Genomic DNA, 7,529 nt, shown 5'->3' on the forward strand with positions numbered 1-7,529 from the left:
AGAATATCTAATAGGACATTTTTCCATAAAAAATAAATTTATACACATACATCCTAAATATAGATAAGACAGGATAAGATATAACCAATAACATAGAAACAAAAGAAAACAGATTATATCTATACCTAACAAGGTGTGACTAGAGCAGATGTTATTATCTTCATTATACTTTTGTATGGAGACTTAAATTCTTAAAATAAACATGTACTATGAGTCATTTTTGTTTTTGCAGTGCTACCCAAGGCTTCACCCATCCTAGGTAAGCACTGTACTACTGAGCCACAGTCCAAGCCCATACTTATATTATAATGATTAAAAATGTTGATTCTATTCTGAAAAATAAAATTATAACTAGCCCAAATGAAAAAATGATAATCCAGTGATTTTACTTATTTGATAATTATTCAATTATTGTTTACTAAATGCATGATACTGTGATATGTACTGAATAAAACAAACAAAAATCTCTGCCCTTGTGGAGTTTATACTCTAGCCAAAAAGAAAAAACAAGCTGAACACAGTGACACATGACTGTAACCCCAGCTACTTGGAAGGCTAAGACAAAAGAATCCCTTCAAGGTTAGCCTGGGCAACTTATCAAGGCCCTATGTCAAAATAAAAAATAAAAAGGGCTGGGGATATAGTTCAGTGGTAAAGCGCTGCTGGATTCAATCCCCAGGGCTAAAATAAAAGAAAGAAAAAGACTACAGTCAAAATATATGTCAGATAGTAACTGTGTCACTCAAAAAATATACAATAAGCACTCATGTATCTGTTCTAGGCACTTGACATTTAAGAAAAAAAAGTGAAGATCCCTGCCTTGGGGCATCTAACAACATTCTAGATGGGATAAACAACTCAAAAAAACCCACTAATGAATAAATTACATAGTATACTAGCAAAAGTTGAAGTCAGCACACCACACTATATGTGGCACTATCTCTCTTGGATCACTGGCTAGGGAAGGGGTGGGCAACTGCCATACAGAACATGTCAGGCAAAATCTCTCTTGGATCACTGGCTAAGGAAGGGGTGGGCAACTGTCATACAGAACATGTCAGGCAACCCTAGGGAGATGTCCACTTAGCAACAATCAGAGGCCTCCTGCCAACAGCCAATAGCCATCTAAGTAAGCCATCTTAGAAGCTAATTCTCCAAGAATAGTCAAGCCAAGACAGCATTCTGCCACTGTCTTGACAATTTCCTGAGAAACTGTGAACCAGAACCATCCAGGTAAGCAAGCCATTCTTGAATTCCTGGTTCATGGAACCTAAAATATAAATGTTTGCTGTTTGAAACCATTAAGGTTTAGGAATAATTTGTTACAGAGCAATAACTAATATAATACTCAAAACATTTTAACTCTGTTGAACTTTAAAAATATGACTAAAAGTAAACTCTTCCCAGTAAATAAATTTAATACTATCTCACTTCCAGACAAACTAACAGCAGCTTTAGCCTCAGACCCTACTTCCTAGTACTTATAGCAAAATCTCCAATGCTATAGGAACTCAAACACTCTTTGACAGCAAATTAGAAATTTTCGTTTCAAGTTCTGTCCACATATTATGCAAGGAATCTATGACCAGTGATTATACACCTAAATAGCACACCCAGTGGCGTGGGAATGGTGACAACACACTTGATGTTCATATCCCCAATGTTGGGCATGCATCTCCTAATCCCCATTCTATCTGGGACACTGATTTACTGAGGCTGGAGGGTTCCTCATTTCAGGACATTCTACCAATTCAAAGCATCTCTTTCCATTTTGTCGTCTATTAAAATTTCCTACATCTTCCCTGCATCAACAATACTATCTCCAAAACTGCTGCCCGGGTTTTCCTTGAAAGTTCAGATAGCTTTCCAATTCTCAAACGCATCCAACATTCCAGAAATACTCTTGTCTGAGCCAGGCAAAATTTCCATTCATGGATTTAATATTTTAAGGAAATCCTAGCTCTTATATTTTAGATGTTTTCCATATTTCTTATATTTTAGATGTTTTTCCTTTTGAAAGCAGAGAATTCAGCCTGACACAGTTCTTGCCCTCTCTGAAGAATACTGACCCTAAATAACCCTTTAAACTGATGACTTCTAAAAAGGGCACTCTCGTTGTGGGAATTCAGCCAATCTAGGCTTCCCTCAGTCTTGGAAATAGTGCAGTTTATTTTTAATTTAAAGAAGGAAAACAATAAAACCTCAACTTGGTAATTTTTATAATTATAGAAAGACTGAACTCAAATTTACCATTAAACTGTGAATGAAGGATAACTGTTCTTAAATAAAGTAACAGGCAAACTAAAGGCTTATTATTGAGAAATGCTAAAATATACAAACTACTTTTAAATGTCCTTCAAATATATTAGCAGCATCCATTAGAAGGTAAATTATTCACAAGTTGAAGACAAACCATTCTTATCTACTCTTTTAAGTAGTCCTTCTAGGACTTCTTCAGGCAAGACTCTGACAGAGGTAAGTGTGTCCTTACATTAAAGTAATAAACTTTTTGTATTTAAATAGCCCACTATTAGACTTTTCATTGATTTAGTCTTATCTTTTACACAGTCTAAGAAAGAAAGATTACTGCACAAAAACTCACAAGCCTAGAGTTCATCAACCAGGTTTATATATTTCAAATTACTATAGCAACTAACACCATATTAATATGTTCAGTCTGATCATTTAATAAATTATATGCTTCATTATATGCTACAGACTCTTGGTATGTTAAAATGATATTAAGGAACAACATATATTAACAATTATGTCATTACATACACAATTTACAAATTTGGTGATAAATAAAATCCAGATAAGCACAATATCACATTTATCATTTAAAAGTTCAATAGGGTTGTGTCTTGCTTCTAAGCAATTAGGCAGCAAGAGAAATGAAACTGTCTTCATTTTATAATTATGCTTAAATCCCTGGTTTCTAAATTTTATGGCACAGTACTAAAATTCAATCGAGAAATATAATGTTTAACAAAATGCCATAAAGCTACCATAACTAAAATTATATGGTACTGGCACAGAAAAGGAAAATTAATCAAAGAGGCCACATAGTCCAGAAATACATCCACAGACATAGGATGTACTATTTAAAATGACTTTAGGGCAGGGCTTGTAGCTCAATGGTGGATCATTTGCCTAGCACATGTAAGGCACTGTTTCTCAGCACTGCATACAAATATAAAAATAAAATAAAGGTATTGTGTCCATCTACAACTAAAAATTTTTTTAAAAAAACGGGTACTTTAGGGCTGGGGTTGTGGCTCAGAGGTAGAGCGCTCGTCTAGCACGTGTGAGATGCTGGGTTCGATCCTCAGCACCACATAAAGTAAAATAAACTATAACTAAAAAATAAATATTAAAAAAACTGTTTAAAAAATGGTACTTCATATCATTGGGGAAAGAAAAAAACAATACAGCTTACTAGAACAAAATGAAATTCAAGAAACACTAAATTTTTAAAAAGACCATAAAAGGATTAAAACTTTAGAGAACTTTTTGTAGTTCTTGGGATGATGGGAATTCCCTAAATCAAAGCCACAACTCAGAAGTCAACAAAGAATGAATTAGTAAGTTTAACTGCAGAGAAATTTAAATATGGGTAAAATCCCTTCATTAAATATGAAATAAATGTACATGAAAATGAACAGATATAAGTAAATAGATCTACCTCTTTGTGGATTTTTCTGCAGAGAAAAGGATTGGGGAGGGAGAGCAACAGTCTATTTCCAACATTCTGTTCCAGTTGTTTTGAAATTGTTATAATGACTGCATATTACTTAGAAAACTTCTTGAGCAAAAATTTTTAAATAAAAATGTGAGAAACATAATTTAGCCCTTTGTATAGATATTTAAAAATAACGTCAAATCTAAAAAGCCTCCAATTAATATGAGAATGTCATTTTTTCCATTATACTTAATAATTACATGTCTAAAATAGAATTAAGACCCCAACCGTGGTAAATCTAGTAGTACCTTTGCTCCTTCAAGTTCCTTATCAGCAGTATCCACCACTAAATTTTTCTCTTTTTCTAGTTGCTCTGCTAGTTGGTCGATTTTAATCAATTCTTTACAAAGATGCTCATTGTGGTTGGTTAAATCGTTTACTTGACTGCTTACCACTTCCTTACTATGCAAGAGTTTCCTAACGCATTCTTCCAAGCCATGATTTGTCTGTTTGAGGTCTTCAATCTGTTATAATTAGAAAGAAAATAATCACATTAAAAATTTTATTTAGCTTCCTTCTGAGGACAGAAACTAGGTGAGTGTAATCAGAAAGGGAGATTTGCTTCCCAGGTAAAGAGATTTAACTGTATAACTTTTGTATCATACAAATATATTACCTACTTAAAAAAAGTATTGAGTGAAAATTTTAAAAATTTTAGCCATTTATTTACTGTAATGCTGGAGATCAAACCCAGGGCCCTCATGCATGCTAGGCAAGTGTTTTAACAGTCACATCTTCAGACCGAATTTTTTAAAAAATGTAAGCTATATCTTTTTCTTATCTTTGTATTTATTTACTATTTTTACAGTCCTGGGGCTAGAACCCAGGGCCTTGTGCATGCCTACCACAGCCCTAACCTATGTCTTTTAAGACAACTTCCAGTTCATTAAAGAAAGGACTTGAACACGATTCATGTTTAACAAACCACTCAAAAAAAAAGAGCCAATTATTTAAACGTATAATAAACTACAGTCTTAAAACTAATGTAAATAAATATCATTAAGAGTTCTTTGGAATTAAATTTCTAGTTACTGTTATCAAAATATGTTAACTTTTTAGAAAAGTCCTTTTGAACATAGTAACTTACTTGACTAAGCTAAATACCAAATCAATCAAGTGTTTGCTGACTACTATGGAGGACCACAGCTTTCCTTCCCAGCCCACTATCAAACCATCAACGGTGAAGAAAAGGGGCTTTTCTATCACGAAGGTATCCAAATGCCTTTAAAGGAAAAAAAAACATATTAGACCCACTGAACAATTATATCAGAAATTATGCCATCTATTCCAAAAATACTAAAATAGATTAGATGCCTTCCCTCAGAGAATTTTTGTTTACTGAAGGAAATATGTTAAGTACAATAAAAGAAACATCTATGAGATAAAATAGTGGCACAAATACTTTTCCAAAGTATTTGTCCCTTGCATATTTAACAATTTTTTTCCCCTGAGGTACTGCCCATTGAATCTAGGGACTCTCCCATGCTTAGGCAAGCATCCTACCACTGAACTACATGCCCACCTTTTTTTTTTTTAATATTTATTTTTTAGTTGTACACAACATCTTTATTTTATTTATTTACTTTTATGTGGTGCTGAGGATTGAACCCAGGGCCTCGCACATACTAGGCCAGCACTCTACTGCTAAGCCACAACCCCAGCCCCCATGCCCGCCTTTTTATATTTTTATTTTGAGACAGGATCTTTCTTGCTAAGTTGCCAGGCTCATCTCGAACTTGTGATCCTCCTGCCTCAGCCTCCCAAGTAGAAAGAATTATAGGCATGTGCCACCGCACCCAGCTCTTTAACAGTCAATTATTGAGCACCTACTATTTTCAAGACACAGAGTTGGTGTCCTGTAGAAGATGTAAAAACACAAACACAAACAAATCAGAAGAAATAGTCTAAGTCTTTGAGGAGTATCTAACATTGTTAAATCTCCAATCTCTTAATTCTAACATTAGTCTTGCCCTAACCTTAACCTTCTCAAATAAGTAGAGAGAGATCTTCTTTCAGATCCTAAACAACAAAGTTTACTTTAAAAATGTAAACTTTGCAATTTGTTACTATATATCAAGAATATTCTCCAGGTCATGAATTATTTTTAATGAAATATCCTAGTATCAACTATTACACCCGACTAATACACACCAAGAAGCATAAAAAGTCATTCTTTTACTCCAACCCTTGCTTTGGCATTTTGTAAGGCACACTAATTTATGAGATTTTGAGGTAAAGAGTTTAAATTATCAAAAGTGTGAAACAAAAAAAATTAAGAATTTTTAGAAAATAAGAAGGGAAAATAAAGAAAAAAGGCTCTGTTTACTTAGTTCAAACTCTTATCACAGCTGGCCTGAGCCTGAGCCACCTATTCTCTTCTCTTATGGCCTGCTACCATATAATAAAAATTCTTTGAAAACACAATTTTGGAGTCACTACTGTAACCTTATGATGACTAATCACACTGAGAGCAAAAGAAAAACACCATTTAAAACCCCAGCCCTACTCACCTATCCAGCCCAAACTTCCCAACATCTCCAATGTATATATAGTGAAACTCCAAATACATTATAAGAAATAATCTCACTGAACTTATTTAAAAATATATTTTAGGGAAGTAACTGAAATGTTACCCACTATATATCACAGAATACTCTTTAGGAGAAATCTCAGGGAAAATCTCCACTTAGTCCTCAATTTCAGGAAAATATATTCCTCTTTTGGAGTCCCTAATATCTATGGACTATTTAATTACTATTTCCTTGTCTTTGCCTCACAGAACTTCAAAGCCAATCTATACCCCACCTGAAGCAAAATTTGTACAGAATCCATGTGCAGCAATCTATTCATAGTTCTCAACTCAAACTTTTACTGTTTCATTATTTTCTCCTATCTATATTATCTCCACTATTTTCATCATCAGGTTTTGTTATTTTTTCATAAACTATAGGATGTGGGGTAAACAAATTTCAATTTATCTATCTACATGAATTTTCTCTTTGTGCTGTCAACTATGCTACATTTCTCAGCAAGAAGGATGTGCAAAATATATGGTTAACCTCCCACTATACCAGCAGAGGTTAAATGCTTCTCCTTTTCCATAGATGCTCCAATGAAGCCTCTCATTCAGCTTTATCTCAGTATTTTATAAGATGTATAAAAATCATTTATTTCCCTGTCCCTTCCACTAAATTCTAAGCAACATAAAGGATTCTATCATTCATTTCTGTATCATACTTTATGTGTTTCAAACATAATACTTAAATGATTGTTAAATGAGTAAATAAAACAAATAAATTATCAATAAACAAATGAAGGCTGGAGGTGTAGTTTGGTGGTAGAGTACTTGTCTAGCATGTGTGAGGCCCTTTCAAGACACAAGCACTTCAGAAGAGGCAGCATATAGTAGTAAGAAGGATGTGGACTTTGGCAATGAAGAATAAAATTCTCTGTTTTCACTCATGTAACCTTGAGCAATTTACCATATTTTAATGAACCTAGGGGATGCATCTGACTTCAGAAAAAAATAAATAGGAGCCTCTTCAGCTTCATCTGTTAAATGGAGAGGATCCCTACAATTTGCAGGGTTGTTATGAAAGTTCAAATAAAATTTCTGAAAGACTACATAAACTCAACAATAGTTTAATACAAATTTTTTTTAAAAGCTGTGTGTGGTAGTGTTTACCTATGGTCCCAAAATTGTGGAAGGCTGAGGCAGATGGATAGCTTGAGCAAAGGAGTGCAAAACCAGCCTCAACAAATAGTAAGACTGTCTCAAAAACCAAAA

The sequence above is a fragment of the Callospermophilus lateralis genome, chromosome 14 (assembly GCF_048772815.1).
Source record: "Callospermophilus lateralis isolate mCalLat2 chromosome 14, mCalLat2.hap1, whole genome shotgun sequence".
Classification (NCBI taxonomy): domain Eukaryota; kingdom Metazoa; phylum Chordata; class Mammalia; order Rodentia; family Sciuridae; genus Callospermophilus; species Callospermophilus lateralis.